Source organism: Leiobunum rupestre, chromosome 4 (genome assembly GCF_980474605.1).
Source record: "Leiobunum rupestre chromosome 4, qqLeiRupe1.1.hap1, whole genome shotgun sequence".
Lineage (NCBI taxonomy): Eukaryota > Metazoa > Arthropoda > Arachnida > Opiliones > Sclerosomatidae > Leiobunum > Leiobunum rupestre.
The window spans coordinates 55,331,913-55,358,324 of NC_143387.1; the positions used below are offsets into that span (position 1 = coordinate 55,331,913).

The window sequence follows — 26,412 nt, forward strand, 5'->3', positions numbered from 1 at the left end:
ACATTTACATACAACCTACCACAGAAAAGGAACCAAGACTAGGAGGACCTCTTTTTACGTTAAAAAGGCAGGTCTATTTACTATTAGAAAAAGATCTACCAGCAAGCACCAATTTTAAATTTCAAGGCCAATCTCATACTATTTATTTCGAAAAAGCCACTACAAAACACTGCACCTATTGCGATAAACGGGGACATAATATCGAAAATTGTTACAAAAAAAAAGGCCGTAGACAATGAAAAAATAGCCAACGAAAAAATAGACCCAGAAGAAAGGGGGATTGAAGAAACTAGACCAAAAAATGTTGAAAATCAGATTTCCGAAACTAACAGCTACGCAGCTGTTACAGACCCAGAAATGAACACATCACAGGAAAAAATTAAGTCTCCGTCTCATGTAAATTATACAGAAGATTTCCCCGTTCTCGAGAACCTTACATCTACTCCTAAAAACACCAATTTGGGAAACAACAGTATAAGTTGGGCAGACACCCCTGTTCCAAATAGAGGCCAAGGTAATTTAATAGACCAACTTAATCTAAATACTCCTACTAGTTCAGAACCAACGAAGACATCACAAACAAATAATAAACGCCCAGCACCCGAAAACCAAACACCACCAGGAACAATAAATCTTGACGACAACACGCTAAAAAAACAAAGAACACAACCAACATCAATAAATGCTAACCAAAGTAAATTATCGCCAAAGAAATTTCAGGAATTCCTAGAAGGAGTAAAATTCAAAAAGTCCCAAAAGTAAATTAAAGAAAGTAAGCTTTAAAATGGGAGTTAAAATAATGAGCCATAATACCAGAGGGTTAAATAAAACCAACAAATTTATAAAAGAGTGTAATATAATTAGTCAGTCGTCAGCGGCGTTAGTCTTCTTACAAGAAACTTTGTTGTTCGGAAATCCAGCTCCTGGAGTCCTTCAAAATAGATATACGTATAATTTTAGTGGTCTAACAAACCACCAGGGAGGCGTAACTACAATTTACAATAACAAATATATAACACACAATGGCGTAACGATTGTAATACAAAACATCGTTCAAGGTTTTATAAAATGCTGCATTTTAACTTTTGCAAACTTAAATTTTAAACTTTTTATCTACAACATCTATATTCCGCAATCAAACTCCGGAGCCCTACAAGCTTTAGAGAAAATTTTAGATCATATTGAAAGCAATAACGCTGTAAATATAATTTTATTAGGAGATTTTAACTATACAGTGGATTTTAAACTAGACAGGCTAAACACTGAAGAGAAGAGAATTCCAGTGAAGAACAAGCTAGTACAAATAATAAACAAGTACAAACTAATGGACGTTTACCGAACATTAAACCCGAACGGCAAAGATATGACGAGGCAGCGCACCTCCGACCCAAACAAGCAAGCTCGTATGGACCGTTTTTACGTATCCCCTTCAATTTGGCCGAATGTTAAAAAGTTTCAAGCGTTTCCAGACAAAACCACTTCCGATCACGAACCAATAATACTGGAACTAGAAATAGACCAATGCAACAATAATCGAAACATATCCGATACGTGGTGTTTTAATAACTCACTCTTAAAGGACAAGAAATTTGTCAGTATTTTTAATTATTTTTGGGAAAAACGCTTACGTGAAACTCCACAAACTGACGAAGACCCGCTCCCCTGGTGGGAAAAAACCAAATTTTTAATCAAAGAAATCACTAAAGAATACACCTACCAGTCGAGAGTCAATCTTACGTGCGAAACAAAACAAATATCCGACAAGCTTACTCATAATCCTAATTTAGCGGAAATCGAAAAAATAAATTTACTAAAGAGGTTGGAAGAACTCGAGAAAATAAAAGTGGAAGGCATCATTACACGGTAAGTACCCCTCCAAAGAGCTTCTTAGACAGGAAAAGTACAAAACTGTAAACAACATTTACAGCGTTAGGACTGAAAACGGCGACGTAACAATTACCCAGGCCGAGTTATTTAAAGAGGTTGTCAGATACTATACAAATCTGTTCGCCGACGAAAAAACCGAAGAATGTCAGGAGTACAGAAATATATTGCCGCAATTAAACGTTGAGGAAAAAAATGAATCGAATAGTCAAATTCTAAAGTCAGAAGTTGATAATGTAATACAAAGCTTACCGAAAAATAAGTCTCCAGGTAAAGACGGACTTACTAACGAGTTTTATAAAACTTTTTGACCTGTTATCGGCGACACACTTTTTTACATATTTTTATCGATTTTAAATTTAAACTATATACCCAGCTCTTTTACTATTGCCATAATTATACTTTTGTATAAAAAAAGCGACCCGAAGCTTTTAGATAACTGGAGACCAATATCACTTTTAAACTCAGACTTTAAAATTTTATCAAAAGTACTCGCGAATAGAATTCGCAAACACATCGGAAAGATAATCGATCATGACCAAACCTCAAGTATCCCTGGACGCAGCATTCACTCGAATTTAAACATTTTAAGAGATGTAATAAACCACTATAGCTTCAACGCAAACGATAGTCTAGCCATTATTTCTCTCGATCAGGCGAAGGCGTTTGATCGCGTGAAACACTCCTACCTGTTTAAGATTCTAGATCACGTTGGGTTTGGTAATAAAATATCCAAGTAGAGAACACGCTTTCGTCGAAAGTCAGAGTCGCGAAGGGGATTAGACAAGGCGATCCTCTGATTCCTCTCTCAAGCTACCTATTCAATTTGTCCATGGAGCCTTTCCTTTGCCACCTACGGAGAAATGCAGCAAAATACGCCGTTAAATTACCCTTTACCCCAAGGCCATTGACAGTGTTGTCATTTGCCGATGACTCAAATTCATTCATCACCGAGGAAAAAGGCTTCAAAGTCTTAAATGAAGAATGCGCAAAATACAGCTCAGTGAGCAACGCCAAATTCAATTTGGCGAAAAGTAACGGCCTTTGGCTAGGGAGCTGGAGGAATAGGGTCGATTCTCCTCTTCATGTCGTTTGGAGCAACCAAGAAATTAATATCTTAGGCGTTAAGTTTACGACGGATAATGATACTTTAAATTCCCACGCTGAAAAAATAGGAATCGAAGTTGTGCAAGATTTAAAAAACGCGTCTAATATAGCAGAGAAGCTACCTTACAAGTCCAGAGCGCGGCTCTGCAACATTATTCTGTGCAAACTATACTATCTCTTACCAGCGTTGCCCTTGCCTTCACAGCTATCAGATACAATTTTCCGCGTTTCCGTTAATCTGTTATGGGCCAATGAAAGACATTGGTTAAACTCACACGACGTGACTCAACCACCATCTATCGGCGGTTTCGGGTTACAGTCCCTAGCGAATCAGTGGAAAGCTTTCGCGTTCTCAAAACTACTACGACTATTCGACGGCAAATTTCACCCAGTTGAAGGCGCTTTCGTAGAAAACTATCTCAAGCAAACCAATATATATCGATTCAGCTATGCCATCTTAGCAATGAAAAAAATAACCCTGAAATACGACTTTATACCAAGATATTACGTCGACCTTTTCACGTTCTGGCACACTGTACCAGTTCGCCTGAAGAAACCAACAAACATCGAGTTGATCTTAAGACTTCCAGTTCGAAACAATCCTTTCTACGATTTGGACTTTTACCACCCTAAAGGGAAAACGCCTGGTTTTCAAGTAATTAGTGACATTTTTAATATTGCAACATCAAGTTTTTATAACCCATTTGTAAATAAATAATAACTGATCAGTTCGGTATAAATAGTATAAACGATCCGGATAATAAGTTACCACAAACAAGTGAATTTGTCCTTGAAATGGAAATTAATAACGTAATGGTACCAGTCTCAAAGATATCGAAAACACAATTTAAAACCTATCTAGCACCAAATTCAGAAGCTTTACAAAATAGAATTAAAAGAAAATTTAGTACAACTGAAAATGTTTCGTATCGTTTAAGCCCAATTTGGTACTCGTGTTTTTTCTTCAAAGAAAACAACATTGTGCGAAAATTACCCTGGCGAGTTGATACACATGTTTTTCGATTGTCAAACCACTCAAGAATTTTTAGAAGGCATTTTAAATTATATTCAAAATTTTAATGTAAATTTTAATTTAAAAAACAAAATGTACTGGTTCTACAAAACGGAAAAGATTCCTTATTATCGACTCACCTCAATTGTTATTAATATTTGTAAACTTGCAATTTATTACACTTACCAAAATTGTATGAACGAAAAAACAGAAAAGTCCCTTACTAATGTTAAAAAACTACTTTAACAAAAAAATGTACTTATGTATCCTTACCGAATTTGAATTTCATAGAAAAGATGACGTTTCAATGTTTTGTGAATTTTTAAGTACCGGAATATGTAGTCTCGAAAATGAAAAAATTGTTATGCTTTTAAAGTTATAGAGAAAACGATGTGTGCAAATTTTGTGTAACCATTGTTGTTTTCTAATAAACGCTTACCTAATTGTTGGGTAGGCTTAAAAAAAATAATAATAACATAAATAAAATAAATAAAGACAGAAATTAATTAATAAAATAAATAAAATAAAATAAAATAAAATAAATAAAGACAGAAATTAATTAATAAAATAAATAAAATAAATAAAGACAGAAATTAATTAATAAAATAAATAAAATAAATAAAGACAGAATTAATAAAATAAATAAAATAAATAAAGACAGAATTAATAAAATAAATAAGACAGAAATTAATTAATAAAATAAATAAAGACAGAATTAATAAAATAAATAAAGACATGTAGAAAATAATTAATAAAATAAATAAAATAAATAAAGACAGAATTAATAAAATAAATAAAGACATAGAAATTAATAAATAAAATAAATAAAGACATATAGAAATTAATTAATAAAATAAATAAAGACATATAGAAATTAAATAATAAAATAAATAAAGACATATAGAAATTAAATAATAAAATAAATAAAGACATATAGAAAATAATTAATAAAATAAATAAAGACAGAAATTAATAAATAAAATAAATAAAGACATATTGAAATTAATTAATAAAATAAATAAAGACATAAATTAATTATTAAAATAAATAAAGACATATATAAATTAAATAATAAAATAAATAAAGATATATATATATAAATATATATGCACATTAAGTAATAAAATAATTTAATATATAAATTATTTAAGAAAACAAATGAAGAAAAATAAAAAATAATAAAATAAATGAAGAAATATATAAGTTATTTAAGAAAATAAATGAAGAAATATATAAGTTATTTAAGAAAACAAATGAAGAAAAATAAAATTAATAAAATAAATGAAGAAATATATAATTTAATAAAATAAATGGAGAAATATATAAATTAATAAAATAAATAAATGAAGAAATATATAAATTATTAATAAAATAAATGAAGAGATAAAGAAATTAATAGATAAAATAAATGAAGAAATATATAAATTAATTAATAAATAAAATAAATCAATAAATATATAAATAAATAAAATAAATAAATAAATAAATAAAAAATAATAAATAAATAAATAAAATAAAAGAAGATATTCATACACAAGCAATTTTCGTGTGACGTCATTTTGACTAAATTCGTGAGACCATATTGATTGTTTTGGTAATACCTTTAATGGCAAGGTGGTTCCAACTACTTCCAGCGTATAACATTAACCATATAAGGGCGTCGATACTAATCTCGATAAATATTTTGTATGTACCTCTGATATTACAAATATCTTTTGAAATATCAAATAGAAATTTTACAGCTGTTAGGATTACCGAGATTCTAGTATACCGCAACACATCTCTTAGTCTATGAGTCAAATATTTTTTAGAATTACCCTGTACGAAAGTACGGACCAAAAGGACAAGGTCTTCTCTACGTATGGGCAAATGCGGCGATGCGTAAGGGCCCCATGCAAGGGTACTGTTAGGCCCTTCAATGGGTTGAGACACAAGTTGGGAAATTAGTAAAATTTAGCGTTGTAAGTAGGTAAATTTTCCGTATTTTTCCGAAAAAATAGTAAAAGTTTTAATTCCATGATTAGTCTAATATATTGTGTATCCTCATTTTTTCGAATCTAAAAGTAAAACTAAACCTCTAGACTTGATTAACAATGTAACACTATTAATGTTTTGTAGTATGTTTACTGATATTAGACATTTTATATCGATAAAAAGTTAAAAACATTAAAAATCCTTAAAAAGTAATTTATGTTTCCATTTTTATTTTTCCGCAATTCGGAATATTTTCCGCATTTTATTTTTCCTGAAAATTAACAAGACTAGTAAAATTCAAGTCCTCTCTTGGATCTTTAACAATACCTCAAAAAGTGTTTCTTCCTACTGTCACATGATGATTAATTATCAACGTTGGCGTAACGCAGGTGGTAGAGTTCCCGCTTAGTGTGCTATTACAACATATTAGTGTCATTATATCTAACCCAATTATAATCTAATATTGCGTTATTTGACTAAAATACCTTTACGAAAATCATACGGACCATTACGCCTGTAGAAGTGTTCTAAGCGCCATGCACCGGTGCTCAAGGAGAAGTTAATCTACAGGATTTGGCAGCGGCTTCAGTAATAGGAAATAAACTGGTTATTGAAACAAGTTGGCTTAGGGCAAAGCGTGTTTTCTCGTTTGTGGGTCAGACATCTGTGAAAAAAGGATATTAAACAAATAAGTTGTATCGGGGGCGTAGCTCAGATGGTAGAGCGCTCGCTTAGCATGCGAGAGGTACCGGGATCGATGCCCGGCGCCTCCAATTTTTCACAATGTTTTACTTAATTAATCTAAACATGTAAACAATTAATTGATAAATATTAAGTAATTTCTTGCATATTAATTGAACAGGTTTTGATGATCTACGCAGAAATTAAAACTACAATCATTTGGCGGAACAGCTTTCTAAAAACTGTTTATGTTTAGCTTTCTAGGATGACCCCACATTATTATAATAATAATAAATGTTAATGGGCCTCCAATTTTATAAATTAAATTGAAATTATTTAGTATTTACTCGCGTATGACTTGAACAGGAAGGCTATTCTGTAAAAATCAAAAATTAAAAAATTCGATTCGTCAAAAAGGCAATGCGCATGTGGAGAAGGGGCCGGTATCGAAATATCAAACTAACGATTGTATAAGTTCAATTTTAATTTCATAATATTTACTTCTCTAATCTAACCATTAACTGATAAATATTTAGTAATATCTTGCTTATGATTTGATGGTATCTCCGCAGAGATAACATACAACAACCATCGGGGAGCATCATATCTTTATGATAACGTCTGTCAATTACTTTCTACTAAGTACCGTTTCTAAAATGATCAAACACGGCCTTGGTAGGCTCCGCAACTCCAAAGGGGGGTGCCACCTCCAGGGCTGGACCGAAGGCACTACACTGAGAAAAAAATCTTGTTAAATTTACAGGAAACTCTTTGACTGCGGTGAAGCCAAGAGGGTCCCGTACATTTTAAAAGTTATGATGTTATCTGATAATCCACATTCGTAGGTGTAAATTTTACTGACAATATATTTGTCGATTTAACAAGACCTTGCTTGTATTTTTAATTCAAAATCCTGTTAATATAACAATCTAGATAATGTAAAATATACTGGTAGGCGGTAAAATTTATCAAGTACCATATATCACAATTCAAACCTACTATATTCAAGTACTTATTACGAAAGGATCCGTACAACTAATATTGAAAGAAATTAATTTTACGCTTAAAATTTACACTGATAATTTATCTTAATAACATTTGGGTTTAACTAGCCGGGGTACCCGGTATTTCCCGGGGAGTTAAGCCTATTACAGTAACCAGCTATTTTTTCCCGAGGAAAGAGCAGGTTTTTAAAGGGAAATGTGTGTACTACCGAAAAGTGCATTTATTTCCCGGATAATTCCTTGTAAATTTAAATGCAGCTCTGTACACGGATGCCAGCTCTGTACACGGATGCCAGTTCCGAACAGTAGCGCCAGTGACGAGACTCCGATACGTTTAACACGATAAAAGAACGCTGGGATAATTCTCTCTACGCATGGCAGCGTACCCTATATAACCAACTGATTATTGACAATTTTAATCAATTATACGTTGCTTACATATTAATTTGACTTTTATTATACGGCTTAGTGTCTATAGAAGAAGGCTTTTAAAACATTGCTATAATTTAAACGTTTTTCGTGTGTATGCCCAAAGAATGAAAAAACTCGGTCTTTTGGCTAAGACCAAAGTGTAGTATCTTGTATATATAATGCTAGCCCAGTTACATAAACAAGAATTGATCGTTGATAAAAAAAAAGTAATAATCTGTTATAATATGCATTACAGAACTTATGTATAATAAAAATTTTAGTTGTAAAATTTAGTCTTTTGCTGTGTTAACTTAATAATCATACTGATGTAAACATTACTAGTAATTGATTGTAAAAAAAACGAATGCTCATTTTTTATTTACAGTTAGTAAAAGTTAAAAACCAATTACAACAGCTTGTTTTAAAAAGTAAGGGATGGACTTGTAAAAACCACAATAATGTAGAGTAAAATATATAATATCAAAGGATAGCCTATATTTGACATTATTGATTACTATTTAAACTATTTTTTCCTCAGTGTATATTATTTTGTCCATTTAACGAGAACTTGCTTGTAAATATAAACCCAGTTAATCTAACAATCTATATAATGTTAAATATACAGGTTGGCGGTAAAATTTATCAAATACCATTTATTAAAATTTTAAATTATCTTGAAGTAATTTTTGCAAGAGGATCAGTAAAACTAATGTTGAAAGAAAATAATTTTTACGTTTCATCGCGTAAAATTTACACTCAAATTTTATATCATAAGGTTTTCTGAAAATTTTATAAGGAAGTACAAAACGTATTTTTTAAATCAAATCTGAAAACCCCTATTTGAGAAAAACCAGTTTTAAGTTCGAAATCTAGCATAATATAATAATTAAAATTAATTAAAATAAAGTGAAAATATATATTGAAAATTTTGTACCAAGTAACCTTAATTTGAAAACCCTCGAGGATTCTTATTTTGAAATGTTTTCAAAAGTTACGTATCTCGACTTACTTGACACTTGCTCTTACACAATATTATTTATTTAAACCGATTTTAAGCAAATAAACTAATTAAATTTAAATGGTTATATTTAAGTATATTTTATGTGGGTGGCGCAGTGGTTAGCACTATCGCTTAGCAGCAAGAGGAGCCCGATTCGATTCCAGCACATGGCGCGGGAAGAAAACTCGAAACCGCTCCTTTGCGTTGAGTTTGCAAGTTCTCTTCCCACTGGATAAAATCATAAAGGGGTTATCAGCCGAAATCTTCGGTTTACCCTTCGCAAAAAAACTTGTAGATGTTAACTGTAATAGTTAGTGTACGGAGCTGTTGGTTCGCGTGGCATGAAGAGCGTGCTACCACCCTCTTACGCATTGTATGTTTTGTAACCCGGCCACCTGTTTAAGGCATTAAGAGTCACTAGATGGTCATGGGTATTATTAGCCTAGCTGACCACTCCCACACATTAATATTATATTCGACTGATATTACGAATACCTTTTGCAATCTCAAAAATAATTACACTGGTAATCTGGGAAACAGCGTACACAGATTCTCGTATACCATTACAAATGTCTTAGTCTATGAGTGTCTTAGTCTATGGTAAACTATTTCCAAAGAATTTAAGTTATCACCAAAAAACAGTTAGCAAAGGTTAAAATTCTATAGTTCTATAGGAATATTTTAAAGCCACCCATTTTCAAGTTCAAGAAAACAATTTGCTTAAAGTGCCACGCGTCGTTTGAATAATATGTGATGGAAATCACTTTATGAGGGCAAATCTGCCCCATCACATTTAAGGATGATAACAGCCTTTTTTCTGAACTATTTTATTTAACAATACCCCAGAAATAGATTTTTTTAGTGCGCTCATACTAATCTTTAACAGGGGCGCATTTGAGACCGCGATATTGGTGTCATTAACTCAATTCTAATCTAATATTACGTCCCTCGACTAAAGTAACTTCGCGGAAATCTTACGAGCCATATCGCCTGTAGAAGTGTTCCACACGCCACGCACCGGTGGTCAGGGAGAAGTTAGTCTACAGGATTTGGGTGCGGCTCCCGTAATAGGAAATAAACTGGATATTGAAACAAGTTGTCTTGGGCAAAACGTGTTTTTTTCGTTTATGGGTCAAACTTTCTTTTAAATTTTGCATTACAAAATTAACTTCCAACGGGGGCGTAGCTCAGATGGTAGAGCGCTCGCTTAGCATGCGAGAGGTACCGGGATCGATGCCCGGCGCCTCCACATTTTTATTATTATTTAATTTACACATTTTAAATGAAAATTAATAAGTAATTTCTTCTAATTGATCAATTTTAGCACTACGTTAACTAGGCCTGGACGCAAACGTTTCCGTCTCACCTCGACGTTTGAAAAGAAGCAAAGTCTAACGTAGCTTATGATTTGCTAAAACTATCTAATTTAAAAAGGAAAGTTCTATTTGAAATGAGAATTATAAAAGTGGCATTTACCACATGTGGAAATAGCAAGTCCGGCTTTTGGACCACGTGGAAAGAAAAGCACGTGGCGATGTTTACTTTTTTTCGTGGGAGTCGGTAGGAACCATGAAACGGGCCGCTTTCTTTGTAATAAACCGCCGAAATATCATTTTTTTACAATAGCTTTTTCCAGTATTAACAATTACGCTTTGTTACTATTATAATGTACGCGTACTTAAAACTTAATAGGCTTACCGATGGTTTCGCTTTGGAAATTTTTGATAAGTGTAAGCTTATTTCAATTCTATAATTCTGCCGTATTATATTATTTTTCCTAGGTCGAGAAGTACACGTAATATTAAGCAACAAATCTAGTTGTAAATATTTTTTTATAAATCTCAATATTTATATTACATTATTTTAAATACAGGTTGACCTATATCTATTTGACAATTTTCACGAATAAAACTATTAACTATTTAAAATTGTATTAAAAATAAAGATTTTCTTAAGCCTTGGATAAAAATTTCAAAACGTTTTATTCGTAAAAATTGACAAAATATACAACTTTAAACCATAGATATAGGTTAACTCAAAAATAATGAAGACGTAATTAATAACTGAAACTAATTAGTTATGCATAATAATAGTCTAATTAGCTTCGACGTTGATTTGTTAGTATACCTATAAAAGGTGTACTCAGCGTTTTTTTGGACAACGTTGAATTTAACCAGGATTGAGTTCCAATGATAAAGTATCTGCTGTTGAACTGTGTTTAAATTCTACTTTCTTTGAGTTTGATGACGTCGTATACAAACAAATAAAATGGCTGAACCATTATCCCCTCAATATGACAATAAATTATTTTAGTTCACTGAATTTAATTTTGAGAAATATGAAAAGTCCATTCCGTAGTTCCAATTTTACTAGTTTCCCTGGCGAGTTTTGGAAATAGGCTTAAAAGTCGCTTGATGACTTAGGCCTAAGGTGGTGCCAAGGGTATTAGCCTAGCTGATTAAATGAGTAAACTATTTTCTAAGGGTTTTCCTGTACGAAACTAAAACCCAAAAGGGTTACCAACGGTCAAACTTCGAAGTTAAAGGTAATGCTTTAGAAGAAAACAAGTAGCTTAAATGAACCCAGTGTCATTTGAAAAATCTGGGTATAGCTCAGGGAGAGCTAGCTTGCAACGCAGAGCTATTTTTCGTGAGGACCATATTATATCGCCTGTAGAATTTCTCAACACACTATGAACCAATGAATTAATATTTATTGAACATACCCCTTTTGAATCGGATACATAAAGTGTATTTACATATTTAAAGTGTAATTTAGTGTTGTGACATTTTTTCGTGGTAAACTAATAAGATAATACCACACTGTTAGAAATAAAGGTTCAACTTAGACCTCAAAAGTGGTTAAAACTTTTTACAATATTTAGGACCGTTCACAGAACATATTTAGACCTGCCCTCCAATTTAAGGCCTTTATAATTTTTTTTTTCACTTTTCATTCATTTTATTTCATACTCATAGACTGAAAGTTAGACCCTTCAAACTTTATTTTCAGTCCATTATACACCCTTATCCATTTAATTTTAAATACTCACTGTATTAAACGTTAACGTGGTCAATTTACGCGGAGGGTAGTATAATGCTATTAATAACTTCCTATCGTCCCTACTTGGGTACTCATAGTTTGATGCCTAAATCAATATCCCCTATATTTAAAATATATTATCAAACATTAATAAATTTAACTGCTGTTAAATATTCCAGGTGATTGGAATATCTTCGCATTGTGTTATTTTAAAGAATATATTAAAAAAGGACTAACGTAGTATTCAAATACTAGTCTCAAAATTGGTACTTATAATATTTTTCTTCGTTTAAGGGAATTAAATGGGTATTCAAAAGGACTAAATGTAAGAACTTAACGTTGGAGCTACTTACCTTTCAATACCTCAAAAGGTATTGTATTCAACATAAAAGAGTAAAATGGGTCTAAAATAAACTATTAGACCTATCAAGAATTGATCTATTATATAAATAGTAGTACCTAAATGTTTCGAAATAAATTAAAAGTTCAAGTTTAGTCATTTTATAAAGCTTTATTTTTAACAGAGCATTGACTGAAGTAAATTAAATTAAATGAAGCACCATAGAAATGGTTATTGGTACAGTCTTAACGTACTCCATTTGTGAAGTATAGTCTTGGTCATGGTCAGACTTGGTCAGTATATAGCGATTGAAGGGCCCGTTTCCGTAGGGGGCCAGAAGATAAACCATGCTCGGGGGTGGTGGATTAGCCGCGATGTTTTCACTTAGTCCAAATGTCTCCATCTGTCCCAGTGGATCAGAATGTTCTTCACAGTTCTCCTCCACCGCTATGCACCAGTGATCAGGGAGAAGTGAATCTACGGCTCCCGTAATAGGAAATAAAATGGATATTGAAACAAGTTGGCTAAGGGCGAAACGTGTTTTTTCGTTTATGGGTCAAACTTTCTTTTAAAACTTTACATTACTATCAAATTTTCATTGGGGGCGTAGCTCAGATGGTAGAGCGCTCGCTTAGCATGCGAGAGGTACCGGGATCGATGCCCGGCGCCTCCAATTTTTGATTATATTTTAATTATCTAATCTAAACATGTAAACAATTAATTGATAAATATTTAGCAATTTCTTGCTCATTAATTAAAAAGTTTTTTATAGAGAAAACTACTACAAAAAATATCCATAATTGTACGATTATATTTATCATAAGTATGTCAGTTAACCAGTTCTAATTTAGACTTAAAGTCGTTTTTAGAGTGACCACACATTATTGGTCTTCAAAATTTAACTTCCCCTCGCGAATTGTGGAAATTGGGCTGGATAAATGCCTCAAGTCCAATTTTAAAAATTAACGACGTAAGAAGCAACGATATTTCAAGAGTTCAAACTTCGGGGTTTATTATAAACGTCTGGTAATATAAAATGCTGTGCCTCTGTAGGTCAATAGGCTTGCCGCCTTTTTATAAAGTAACATTGGCCTTCTTGTTTTAATATTGCTGCTGCGTCACGGGTGACGTATCGATGACGTCTTACTACGAAAAGCCCCGGACATTAGGGTAAATTCGACGAGGCACCCTGTTTTTAAGTATAACCGAACTGAACTTTCACGTATTTCAAGACGAATACCAGTTCTGCAAGCGCAGCTTATTTTATGCCTTAGCGCCATCTCTAATTATCTCTAATCAATTATAATTTTAATATTTATACTATTTCAAAAGGCAAAACACGTGGAGCTTCTTGCTTTATGATGCAAAACTTCAATTAAAAAAGCTTTTTTATTTAATTTAATATTTTATTAATTTGATAAATAAATATTTTATGTAGACTAATATTTTGGAGCTACCTAGTTTAAATTGAACGCCATGGGAAAAGGCTTGTTGCTGCCGTAAAGGGTAAAAATTTCTTTTATTTTAACAAGCACTATATAAACAGTGACTTGCAGGTCCTGGCTCTCGGAAATATTACTTCTTGGCGATTTCTTGGAATGACGATTTATTTACTTAAGATTTTTACTAACTTACAATTGTTAGTTCAATTTTTTTCGAAGCGAAACTGTGTTTTTCAAAATGAATTATATGTGCCACCAAAATCGCTAAGTTGGCAATATTTTAATTTTTCCCCAAAAACCCTTGAACTCTAACCTTTTTAGATATTGATGAACCTTGTAAAAATAACACTACGACACGCACTATTTTTTCTTCCGAAACTTTTTTTGGTAAATCTGAAACGGTATCTTAAGAGATATAAATACTTTTGAAATTATAAATATCTTTGGAAATCTCAGATAGTAATTACTTCGGAATTATGTCATTTCTTAGTCTATGACTAATCTAGTCTAAAGGATTACTAAAGGTAGGAATATTTTAAAACTAATTGAATAAAAAGGTATTACTTTGGTATAAATTAAAAAAGCACACACTTTTGTTTAAAGGGACACACCGTCGTTTGAAAATCTGATTGAAAATCGAGTAGCTCCTCCCCTTCCTTAACGTCAGCCAATCATATTCTGGAATTTTTCGGGCCCTTTTTCCGAAGGAGGAACCGAGGAAGGTAGTAATCTTGAAACAGAAGCTTAGTTCTTTAACAATAATCCAAAACATGTCTTTATGTTGGGTCATATAACGAGGTAATTTCGTGGGGGGCGTAGCTCAGATGGTAGAGCGCTCGCTTAGCATGCGAGAGGTACCGGGATCGATGCCCGGCGCCTCCAGTTTTGTTAATTTTAAACTATCTGGTTATAGAGTAATATCGGCGTGGCGTATGTCGACGTCACCCATCTTTTTTTCAATAGATAAAAAACTGCTCTCAAAATGGCGGCCATAGCCCAAAGCTACAGAGAGATGCTACTCTATTGTGCATCATTAGTAGTAAACACAAGCCTACTTTTTGAAAAAAAAATGAAGTGAAATTTGAAAATAAATTTTTCCACTATAAACGTATTAAATTACTAAACATTATTATGATCATAATAAAACTATAAATACCAAAGATGGCTTTAGGGAATTTATTTTCCTAAAAAAAGAGTATCCTCGAATTTCATATTCTGCCACCAGGTTTCACAGAAGCTAGGGATAATTGGCACTAGTTACGTTACATCGTAGCAGGTCTTAGCAGACGATTTACTAATTTAGGTCATACTCCCTTTAAATAAAAATACTTTTTGACTTGAATAAAAATATTCATAAAAATAAAATACAAATATTTTATATTTATTTTGATATTTATCAAAACGAAATTGTTCATATTAAATAACAATTAAATAAATAAAATATCATGAAAAATTGGAGGCGCCGGGCATCGATCCCGGTACCTCTCGCATGCTAAGCGAGCGCTCTACCATCTGAGCTACGCCCCCCCACGACAGTACCCCCTTTTCTTAATCAACTTAAGCTGACGAGTCAGCCCAAAACACGAGTGATAAAGTGAGACACTGTTAACATATGACTAATCTGGGTCAACCGAGTCCCGCGAGACTTGGAAACTGTCTCTTCCCCGTCGGTGTGGCTGCTAAGTCGCGCCAGAAGGTAAAGAAAGAGGTCAACAACCACCACGCCCAAATAGCACCCCAGGCCAAAGTACTCTTTTTCTCGAAAACCAGAAATGAGGCAAGTCGCCAAACAACAAAGCTGCCCGGAAATCTGTTCCGTATCGTAACTGACAATTATCTCTAAAAGGAAAGTTAAACGTCACTTTAAGTTATTACCTAAAAACCAAAATCTAATTTAATCTTTACCGGCCAAATTTACGCTGACTTCGACGAGACTGAAAATAAGTTGGTCAAGTCGAAATAGTTATCGTTACACCTCACGTTAAAAGATGAAATAATTTAAAAGTTGAAGTGGTACAATTACTACCACTATGAGTGTAAAACAAAAGTAAGGATTATTTAGTGGGTTCAAAACACGCTTATTGTCATAAAAAAAACACAATTTCAAGCTAGACACCATAGTTTTTTCTCCGAAGCAAAGGATAATTCCACCTAAATATAGATGTATTTCTCCTACATACTTTTTTTTAACGTCAAGTCAGTATATGGGCTGGATCAAAACACATTCGTTATCATAATGGAAACTAATTACAATTTTACGCTAGAAATGGTAGTTTTCCTACTAAGCAAAGCATAAGTCCAACTAAGCGTAGTGGTATTTCTACTACAGACTCGTAACTTCAAGAAAGCATATGCAGAAAATCAAAACACGTTAATTTAAATAAAAAAATTACAATTTAACCATAAACAAGGTGGATTTCCCTACTAAGCAAAGTATAAATAGTAATAGTAAGTGTAGGGAGCTGTTGTCTCGCGTGGCATGAAGGGCTTGCCACCACCGTCCTACGCATTGTAACCGGCCACCTGTTTAAAGGCATTAAAAGTCACTAGATGACTTGGGTCTAAGGTGATGTCTTGGGTATTAGCCTAGCTGATTATTATTAGCCTATAGCCTAACTACTACTACGAACTCTTAGAGTCCTAAAAGCCATCAAGACACGTTCATTATCATAAAAAAAATCAATTTCTCCCTAGAGAGGTAGGTTTCCCCCTAGCCACAGCAGTATTGCATCTAAGTATAGGGATATTCCTCCTAAGACTTCTAACGTCAAGGAAGCATATGGAGTGGATCAAGGACGTATCTTTCCGTCTACATAAAATGAAATTAAAAGAAAACCCAGTTGATGGTTATATTGAAATCGACGAAGCGTCTAAAAAGGCGTATAACTGTCTCCAGGGGCCTCTCCATACCGAAGATAATAGGGGAGACCAACCGGGGGGGGGGCACGACAAAGGGCAGGCGGCGGGGCAGGGGGCTCCCTCCGATGACTCGCCGCGCAGAGCCTTGTCTCATCAACTTATAGACGTCACCGGCACTTGGCGCAATCAGTACGCACCGTTGAACTAAATCACATTTTTATGCCCAGTCTCCCCCCCCCCCCCCCACCAGAGCTCGCTTTAAGCGTTATTATGTACGGAGCCCCCCCTCCCCAGTCTGTTAGCTGACATTGGAAATGATGAGATTTTTTTGCCTTCCTCTTTTTCTGATCTTTCTATTGGCTAAGCCCCTTCCCGCATCCCGGAGGCAATGAATTCAATTTCAGTTTGATCCATTCCTATATTATCCGCGCCGAATATCATATTTCCGGAATTCGGATTTGAACCGCGCGGTTTAAGGCCGATGGGCGAACGTGGAGGCAACGCGCTTTGCGAATGACAAGGGATAAAAGATAAGGCTTATCAAACAGATTGAGAACGTACTGTTTTTCCCAACGCCTATAATAAAACGCCGAAATTAAAAAAAAATATATATATAAATAAATTTTCGGTGAAATTTTCAAAAATTATTCTCAAAAACTCTATCAAAGTTCGCACTCTATACAAAATTCTATAGGTGGTATTCGCTAGAAATGTATACAAGATGGCAGCCATCGCTCTAAGGCTGGCAGTGATGGGGGCCAAAGGGGGGATGACACTAGCCTCCTACGTCAGGAGAAAAATCAATATTACAATGAAATATTACACAATTTTTTTTAATTCAAACATTAGCATTCTATTTGAGTTAAAAATGTTTAAAATTTAAAATTTTAGTATTTGAAATTTATCCATCAAAGATGGCGCCCATGGTTTTAAGGCCGCCCGTGATGCCGGAAAGCATAGATGACATCACGAAAATAATATATATTCTAATTTAAACGATCGAATTTAAATCATTTTTAACATAACACTATTTTTTAATTAAACATTAGTATTATTTAATAATTGCCAGTGAATGAATCTTAAAATTTAAAATTTTATTATTGTAAATTTATTCGTTAAATATGGTTAAGGGGTAAAAATACAAGAACTACTTTATTTATTTTTCAACTCAAAACGAGACGTCGCGTTTCGCCTCATCCTTCCAAATTGCGCCGAAATGGTTAGCTATTTACGCGTACTGACCGACAAAAACCCGGTTAGGCATAAGGCGGACAGGGCGTGGGTCGCGGAGTGTAAGAGGCAGAACCAATCACGGGCAATACAAAACGTTTTACATCAGCCCCTGAGACAGCATTAAGTCGTTCAATTAGAGTTTCAGAGCCGCCGTCGCGAGGATTACGGCTTCGCTCTGTTTTTTTATCCGCGTCTAGGGAAAACAATTGCCGATAGAGGGAGTCCCTAATCGGAAGAGGGTGGTTGAGGTTTAACCGCCGCCTAGCGCGGCCGCGCACCCTGGCGACGGCCTATTGAAAACCCAGTGAAATGAGGGGAAATGGGACGCTTTTCCGCGCGGTGGAGCCAGCTGCGGCCGACAAGTCACTTCTCACGACTTCCGACCACCACCCCTCCCCCCTCCGAGATCCGCTCCTCCTCTCGCCCGCAGCGCCTCCCCGCGGGGAGAACAAGAATTAATATGCCCAAAGGAGAGAGAGATGAAGTGGGAATTAGATGTTCAGTGATAACAAGATTAAGAAGATAGCAACATGATGATAATAAGCGGCCATTTTATAGACCCTCTGCTTCAAATACTCTTCTCTCTCCTCACCTTCGTCAAAGATGTACTTATATAGCGCCACCTTGTTTGTATGGACACGCTAATTGGGCTCCTGTTTACATTTGCAACGGAGACCTTTTTTCCGGAACATTTTTCCGAAAGAAATAAAAAAGTTTTAATTCTACGATTAGTCTATTATATTATTTGCAAATTTAAATAAAGCGGCATTTTCGCCTCATTTTTTCGAATCTGAAAGTAAAACTCAACCTCTAGACTAGCTTTAAACTGATTAACAATGTAACACTATTAATTTTTTATAGTATGTTTACTGATATTAGTCAATTTACATCGATAAAAAGTTAAAAACATTAAAAACCCTTAAAAAGTAATTTATGTTTCAATGTTTTATTTTTCTGATTTGCCGAACATTTTCTGGAAATTTTTCCGCATTTCATTTTTCCGGAAAATTAGCAACACTAACTAAGATTATAAAAGTGGTCGGCAGTTATTATAATAATAATATAATAATAATAATAATAATTGATATTTAAAATTTCTGCCCCCAGGTTTAACATAAGCTGGGGATAATTGGCGCTAGTTACGTTAAAAACAAGTCGAAATGCGTTTTAGCAGCCATTTTCGATTTATTTTCATTACTTTTTTAATATATATTGGCACTCAAGCTCGCAAAGAAAACATGTGAATGTAAATATAATAGTTAAGCTGTTACTCTTTGGTTACCTATTATTGAAAAACAGTCATTTAACTCCATATTAGGGTGAGGTAATATATGGAATCCAAAGGTGCGTCCAAATTCTACGAAGGAAGAATTCTTCGTTATAATTTTTCTCTCTGTGACGCTATAAAGATGCTTCTAAAGAATCCCATGAACGTTGTAAACTAAGCCTTTGACAATAAATATTATTTTTACGACAATATATAACGGAAGAAAACATTTTATAATTTAAAAGGAAGATTTCATCGGAAATTAACTTACCATTTTCGTCCACAAAAATATCACACTATTTATTTTCTTCGAGTAAACTGACTAGAATATTAGCTGCCATTTTTATTTATAATTACCACCCCTTTTTAACCAAGTGAGAATGCTCGAGAGAGCTCGTGAGAAGAGATGACGTCATTTCCTGTAGGAAGAATCGTCAAAATTTGAGAGGTGAGAATTCGCAATATCAACGAAAGAATTCTTAGAATTTGGACGTAGCCCACCTATAATCTAATATTACGTTTTTCGAAGGAGCATAACGCCTGTAGAAGTGTTCCACACGCCAGGCACCGCTGCTCAGGGAAAAGTTGATCTACAGGATTTGGCTGCGGCTTCAGTAATAGGAAATAAACTGGTTATTGAAACAAGTTGGCTTAGGGCAAAGCGTGTTTTCTCGTTTGTGGGTCAGACATTTGTGAAAAAAGGATATTAAGCACTGAGATTGTATCGGGGGCGTAGCTCAGATGGTAGAGCGCTCGCTTAGCATGCGAGAGGTACCGGGATCGATGCCCGGCGCCTCCAATTTTTGATAAAATTTTATTTATTTAATCTAAACGTGTAAACAATTAATTGATAAAATATTTAGCATTTCCTTTCATAAGAATTGAACGGGTTTTGATGATCTACGCAAAAAGAGAATACTACAATCATCTGCATTTAATCAATCACATCATTTAAAAAAAAACCAACCATAAGTTTATGATTAATTATGTATAGCATAAGTATGTTAACTAACCATCCTAGTAAATATTTTGATAATGGACCTCCAATTTTATAAATTAAATTAAAAATATTTAGTATTTACTTGCTAAAGGCTATTCTGTCACTGCCTTGCTCTTCAAAGCCGTCGTAAGACGTCACTTTTAGGGAACCAATGAAATACCGGGCTGATAGGAGCAACAAACACAAGGAGAACGCAGCTAGTCTTTAAACACGCTAAGGTAGTACAAATTTCATGGGACGAACACTTACGCTGCACGTTTTACGGAAAGGGGGAAGATAATTTTCCCCTTCCAACGGCAGCAGGCGCTAAAGCGATTAACCAATGAAAACTGTATGCAAGAAAATGCACGACTTTTGACGGGTTGCGTTCTCCTTGTGTGGGTTGCTGTGTTAAAATACATGATGTGTTTTACTCCTACAGAAATAGTCCTACACAATCCTTTCTCTACTGAGCGAATGTCAGACTATTTCCGGGCACCCTGTGGCAGTCGGAAGAAGGTATGAAATCGGCCAATAGACCATTCAATAAAATACTACTTATGTGGTTATTTACTTTTGTGCATAGAGAAGCGGAAGGTTTGACCTTATTTTTCATGAACCAGAGAGGCTCAAAAAAGGATTCTCTGACAAAACTGAAAACCTAGTCGTCTGGATAAATAGTGTATTTCTTTATTAAATTCATACTCATTGAACGGTTATAGTTTCATACAAACCATTATAAATAGTTAATTAACTATATCTCATTGATTTTGTGAACAGTTCAGTTATGGACTTACTATATTTTGAAATATACTATCTTCACGAAGGCTACCTTAGCTATATTTTGAAAATCGACTTTAGGGTGACGCTTCAGAAAATACCATTCAAATAGAAATATTCAATTTTAGAAACAAAAAATAAATAAGATTGCAAGTCCTACCGAAGTAGCGCTATGTTGTCTTTGTGAAAGTATCGGGCCTGTTTAACTTGGAATTTATAGAAAGGTCTATTCGCCCTCCCCCGAAAGAAAAAGCGATATAAATCACATTTAAAGGTGAACAATGGCTCGACCGTAAAAACGCTCCCTCACGCGCATTTATCAATGCCTACATATATATATACAGTTTGAAAACGCGAAATTTATATCTGTCCAAGTAGTAAATTTTCGGCGTAGTTTTCACCAAAAACCGCCAATAAATTTTGTGCCAATATGAACTAGATTCGCCGAAAGAGGGAGGCACGGGCCATTTACCAAAGTAAAATCTGATATAGCAGAAGGACATTTTTACATTATATTTCAAGCGGATTTTAAGCGTCGTTTGCAAAAAGGGTTTTTCGAGCCCTTCCCGCGCGTATAAAGGCGGGGTCGCGCTTTAAGCCTTTGCCAGCCCACCCCCCTCCCCTTATTTAGAAGCGAATTTCCCGAGAACTTGTCAGGGCGCCCTCTGGTTTGGACCGGGGTCATTTCTTATCCAGATTAATGGACGCCAATGTCAATAAAAATTTTGGAAACTATTTCTCCTCAGGCTTCGGTTCCGCCCATTCCGCCATCTCCCCGAATTCGAAGCCTTATACAATGCCTGGAAGATATTATTTATAGAGGAACCAAAGTTTTGTTACTCTTTTATGCCATTTTGTTTGTTGTTGTTGTTGATTTTTTTTTATCAAGTGGCGAAGGAAAGCGTTGATTTGAAAGGCTGTGTTACACTCGCGAACTGCATTTCAAAACAATTTCTTGAATGCATTTCTTAATATTTGTCGCGAACTTTGGAAGTAGAGTTGAATTTAGTACAATCAGAAGTTTATTATATTTCGCTTACGAAAGAAGTAATGGTCCTGATAATTAAAAAAAAATTTGGCAGATCAAAATGTGTGTTGGGTAATATTGATTTTCTATTAACAAGAATGTGTGCTCTGTTTGTCTAGTGTTTCCTGGACGAAAAACCACACCTCTCCACCTTTCCTCGAGTAACACTTTCGGCCGGTAAACGGGAATCTAATAGAAGTATCTGTATCTTTGTAGGTGGTAGCGTATTCTTTATTAAAGGGGAACAGCCAAGCTTTTCCAAATATAGCCTAATTTCCGTATCAAAAGATTAACAAGACGTTCAATATACTAACACGTACCTTTTTTTGTCTTGAAAAAATAGCTTTTGTTGAAACGAAAAATAACGCCAGGTGTTTGGGTTTGAATTTTCGCCGCCATCTTAGGGGCTGCCGCCAGCGCCCCTAATCCCGTACGAGCGATTTGCGAACTATCCTAACTTTTAAAAACGCGCAATTTAGGCTTATAACTGGAACGCGCCGTGCGTTCAAAACAAATTTTTTGCGTCTGTCTCACCGACTTCTCACCGGGTGTCGCGGCGGACGCGCGCTTTTCGATTTCCCGAAATTTCTTTTTTTATTAAAAATTAACTACTCAATATTTTTTGAGGCGGTTTTCGCCATAAATTTTAGTTTTTAATGGGCTATAGGGCTATCTAACTGGTTAAAGCTTGACCGTTCCCCTTTAACTTAAAAACATTCTAGGTAACGATAGTAAATCTAAAACAAGAAGCCACGGAAAAATTATTTTATACCGGTAGAAGTTTCAATATTACCATCAAATTCACAAAACAAAATCCATTTTCTCTAACAATAATTACTATAATGATATTAATATTCTTTTAAAGAGCTTAAGCATCACGAGTCTCAACGCAATCGTGTATATAGGTAGACAAGGTTTGTGGAAGCTTACACGTTAGAATAAGTGTTTCTATAAAATAATATGTACGCATACAGGTATAAAAAGTGTTATTTTTTGGAGCGCGCGCTTCCTAATATTTCCGTGTAGAGGGTCTCGTGCGTTTTCGCGCGAGCTCAACAAAAACAAAAATATGCGCGCGCTCTCTAACCTTAACTGCACGATGAATCTAACGTAATCACGTGACTTCTCGTATTTTACATAAAGAGCTATTCAGACGCGTAGTTCTTAAAAGTCTAGAATTTCTTCCACCTGTCACCCTTGAAACTATCCTCACCGCAATGCTTCCCCTTGCATAAAGTTCCATATTTATAGTTGATCAACTAATTTAACTTTTCTTCCACCAGGTTTAACAGATAATAGATATAATTGAGGCTAGTTACGTTAAAACTAGTGTTGTAAGTGGGAAACTTTTCCGCGGAAAATGACCGAGACCTTTTTTCCGGAATATTTTCCGTATTTTTCCGAAAATAAATAAAAAAGTTTTAATTCCATGAATAGTTTAATATATTGTTTGCAAATTTAAATAAAGCGGCATTTTCGCCCCATTTTTTCGAATATGAAAGTAAAACTAAACCTCTATAGTGTTACATTGTTAATCAGTTTAAACTAGTCTATAGACTAGTTTAAACTGATTAACAATGTAACACTATTAATGTTTTGTAGTATGTTTACTGATATTAGACATTTTATATCGATAAAAAGTTAAAAACCCTTAAAAAGTAATTTATGTTTCAATTTTGAATTTTTCCGATTTGCGGAAAATTTTCCGCATTTTATTTTTCCGGAAAATTAACAACACTAGTTAAAACCAAATCGTTACGTCATATAGAGAGCTGCCATTGAGTCAAAAATGTTTTCATTCCCGCCAATTCTTGTAGAGCAAAATTCCACTACCATCCCAGTCCCGTCAAAAATTTTCATCTCCCATCCATTCCCTATATTCCAGAAATTTGTATTCCCCAATCAAAGAATTTTTAACATTATTAATAGGCTAATTAATATCATATCATTAAATGAAAAGCTTTATGGTAACCTTTCCACATGGCTGACCAAACTGAACTAGTCCAAGCTAGGGCATTAACTCAATGAGAAGGAAAAATTGCATTCCCATCCATTTCATTGCATTCCAATCCATTTCCCTCCATTCCCATTCCATTTGACATACATTTTTCCATTTATTCCCATTCCATTTGACATACATTTTTCCATTTCCATCCATTCAACTAAGATTGGTATATTTTTGAACGACTTCGATTTTCATAATCAGCTAGGCTAATACCCAAGGCACCATCTTAGGCCTAAGTCACCGTGCGACTTTTGAAGCCTTTAATTCAGGTGGCCGGGTTATAATGCGTAGGAGGGTGGTGACAAGCCCTGCATGCCACGCGTTCGAGCCAACAGCTCCCTACACTAACTATTACCGTTAACCTCAACAAGTTTTTATGGAAGGGGAAACCGAAGATCTCGGGGGAAAACCCCTTAAACCAGCGGGGAGAGAACTTGCAAACTCTACGCAGAAGGAGTTGTTCCGAGTTTTCACCCAGTGCCACAAGCTGGGATCGAACCCGGCTCCTCTTGCTGCGAGGCGAAAGTGCTAACCACTCCGCCACCCCACCTTACTCCCACAAATGTCGCGACTCACTGTAATCTAGGAGCAACAAACACAGCACCCCACACAAGGAGAACGCAACCCGTCAAAAGTCGTGGATTTTCTTGTGTACGTTTTTCATTGGCTAGACGCTTTAGCGCCTGCTGCCGTCGGAAATGGAAAATACGGAAATTGTCTTCCCCCCGCCCGTAAAACGTTCAGCGTAAAGGCTCGTCCAATGAAATTTGTAGATAACACTGTGTTAGCGTGTTTAAAGGCTAGCTGCGTTCTCCTTGTGTTTGTTGCTCCTATATTCGTCACTGAATTTATTAAATCTGGACTAAGTTGGTCAACCATCTCTCTAAAAAAAACTATTTTTAAATATTTAACTTTAGTTAATTTATGGTTCGTACAAAATTTCCGGAATAATAATTACCCGACATTTCCTAGTTTTCCCTGACCAAATGGCCAAATATTCTCTGACCATTTTTGTAGAATAAATGAATGGTTTGAGGTAAAAATCTTGAAAAATATTTTCTTCTAACAATTTATTTGCCTAATTTTTTTGGGGTCATTTTAAAATTCCCTTACTTTTTGGGACCATTTTCAAATTCCTTGACTTTTCCCTGACATTTTGGAAACCTTTTAAAATATGCTGATTTTTCAATGACCTTTTGGAAACCTTTTAAAATATGCTGATTTTTCCCTGACCTTTTGGAAACATTTTCAAATTCCCCGACTTTTCCAGGTTTTCCAGGTCGTGTACGAGCCCTGTAAGGCCGTAATTATCCCTACCCCCTAGACACATTTTGGGTGCGCCACTGATTTAGACTACACACCCTTCAATAACGCAAAAAAAAATTTTTTTTATTAAATATACAAACGGGTGCGCCACTGATTTAGACTACACACCCTTCAATTACACAAAAAAACCCTTTTTATAAAATATGCTAACGGTCATAAAACGACGGCTATATATATAGAAATAAAATGGTCGAAACATTTATAGTAGGCGTTTCTCGAGGCCGGTGCCTCGAAAGAGTCCTTCCAAGCGAGACAACGATTTTCGAGCGGAATAATTGAGGGCGAGAGGGGGCTCAATACGCTCATTTGAACCCGGGACCTCGCCACTGTCAAAACTGTCGGAAAAAGCCCCGGCGTGAAAACTAACCCCCTCCGGAGCATTTTTCACGGAGCGCAGCGATACGTCTAAGGGGGCTCTGGCCACTCGATATACCTAATTAGGCCGAGGGATAAATATCCGCATCTCGCAGTCGGAAAGTCCCCGCCGACAAATAAGCGATCGAGCGTAAATGCTTTTTTATCCGCGCCCAATTTCGTAGGGGGGAAAGGACGACCATGAGACGCCTCGTGGTGGCTTTTGTCACTATTTTTGGGGTGCCTACGGGCCTCGGTGCTGGAAATAATCCTTCTCCAGACGCACGATGCTTTTCACGGCGGATCGAATGACAGTTATATTAAAAAACTATTCCGACAGCTTTTCAGTCTTAATCGTATTCGCGAATGAGTCAAAAATTGCTTTTAAGCCTCGGACATTCGCGTTTATATCAATAGTCAAAGCTTTTTTTTTCTTCTATCTCTTTCCTAAGGCCATTAATATGAAGGGATATAATTGAAATTAGATTTACGTCGCTCGGATAGATGGCGCCAACGTTACTAAAGTTTTCCGGTTAAGTCACGCCCAATTGTTTGAAAACATGACCGACATTCCGCGTTCTCAGTTGCCAAAAACTCGGTGATCTGCAGGTTTTGGGACACCTAAAAACGCTTCAAAATAAATATTACTTTACTTATTATTATTTTTTGGTAAGATATTTCATGA

General features: G+C 35.0%; 6 non-coding genes across 6 annotated transcripts; 5 read left to right on the forward strand and 1 right to left on the reverse strand.

The window, feature by feature from the left end:
• The first annotated feature begins 6,677 nt into the window (after nt 1-6,677).
• Nucleotides 6,678-6,750, forward strand: TRNAA-AGC (transfer RNA alanine (anticodon AGC)). The gene has a single exon. It is a non-coding gene; the product is annotated as a tRNA-Ala (tRNA).
• Nucleotides 6,751-10,249: 3,499 nt separating this feature from the next.
• On the forward strand, nt 10,250-10,322 carry TRNAA-AGC (transfer RNA alanine (anticodon AGC)). The gene has a single exon. It is a non-coding gene; the product is annotated as a tRNA-Ala (tRNA).
• A 2,733-nt stretch (nt 10,323-13,055) lies between these two features.
• TRNAA-AGC (transfer RNA alanine (anticodon AGC)) lies at nt 13,056-13,128 on the forward strand. The gene has a single exon. It is a non-coding gene; the product is annotated as a tRNA-Ala (tRNA).
• Nucleotides 13,129-14,706: 1,578 nt separating this feature from the next.
• Nucleotides 14,707-14,779, forward strand: TRNAA-AGC (transfer RNA alanine (anticodon AGC)). Its single transcript has one exon. It is a non-coding gene; the product is annotated as a tRNA-Ala (tRNA).
• Nucleotides 14,780-15,351: 572 nt separating this feature from the next.
• Nucleotides 15,352-15,424, reverse strand: TRNAA-AGC (transfer RNA alanine (anticodon AGC)). Its single transcript has one exon. It is a non-coding gene; the product is annotated as a tRNA-Ala (tRNA).
• Nucleotides 15,425-19,982: 4,558 nt separating this feature from the next.
• On the forward strand, nt 19,983-20,055 carry TRNAA-AGC (transfer RNA alanine (anticodon AGC)). Its single transcript has one exon. It is a non-coding gene; the product is annotated as a tRNA-Ala (tRNA).
• Nucleotides 20,056-26,412: the final 6,357 nt, after the last annotated feature.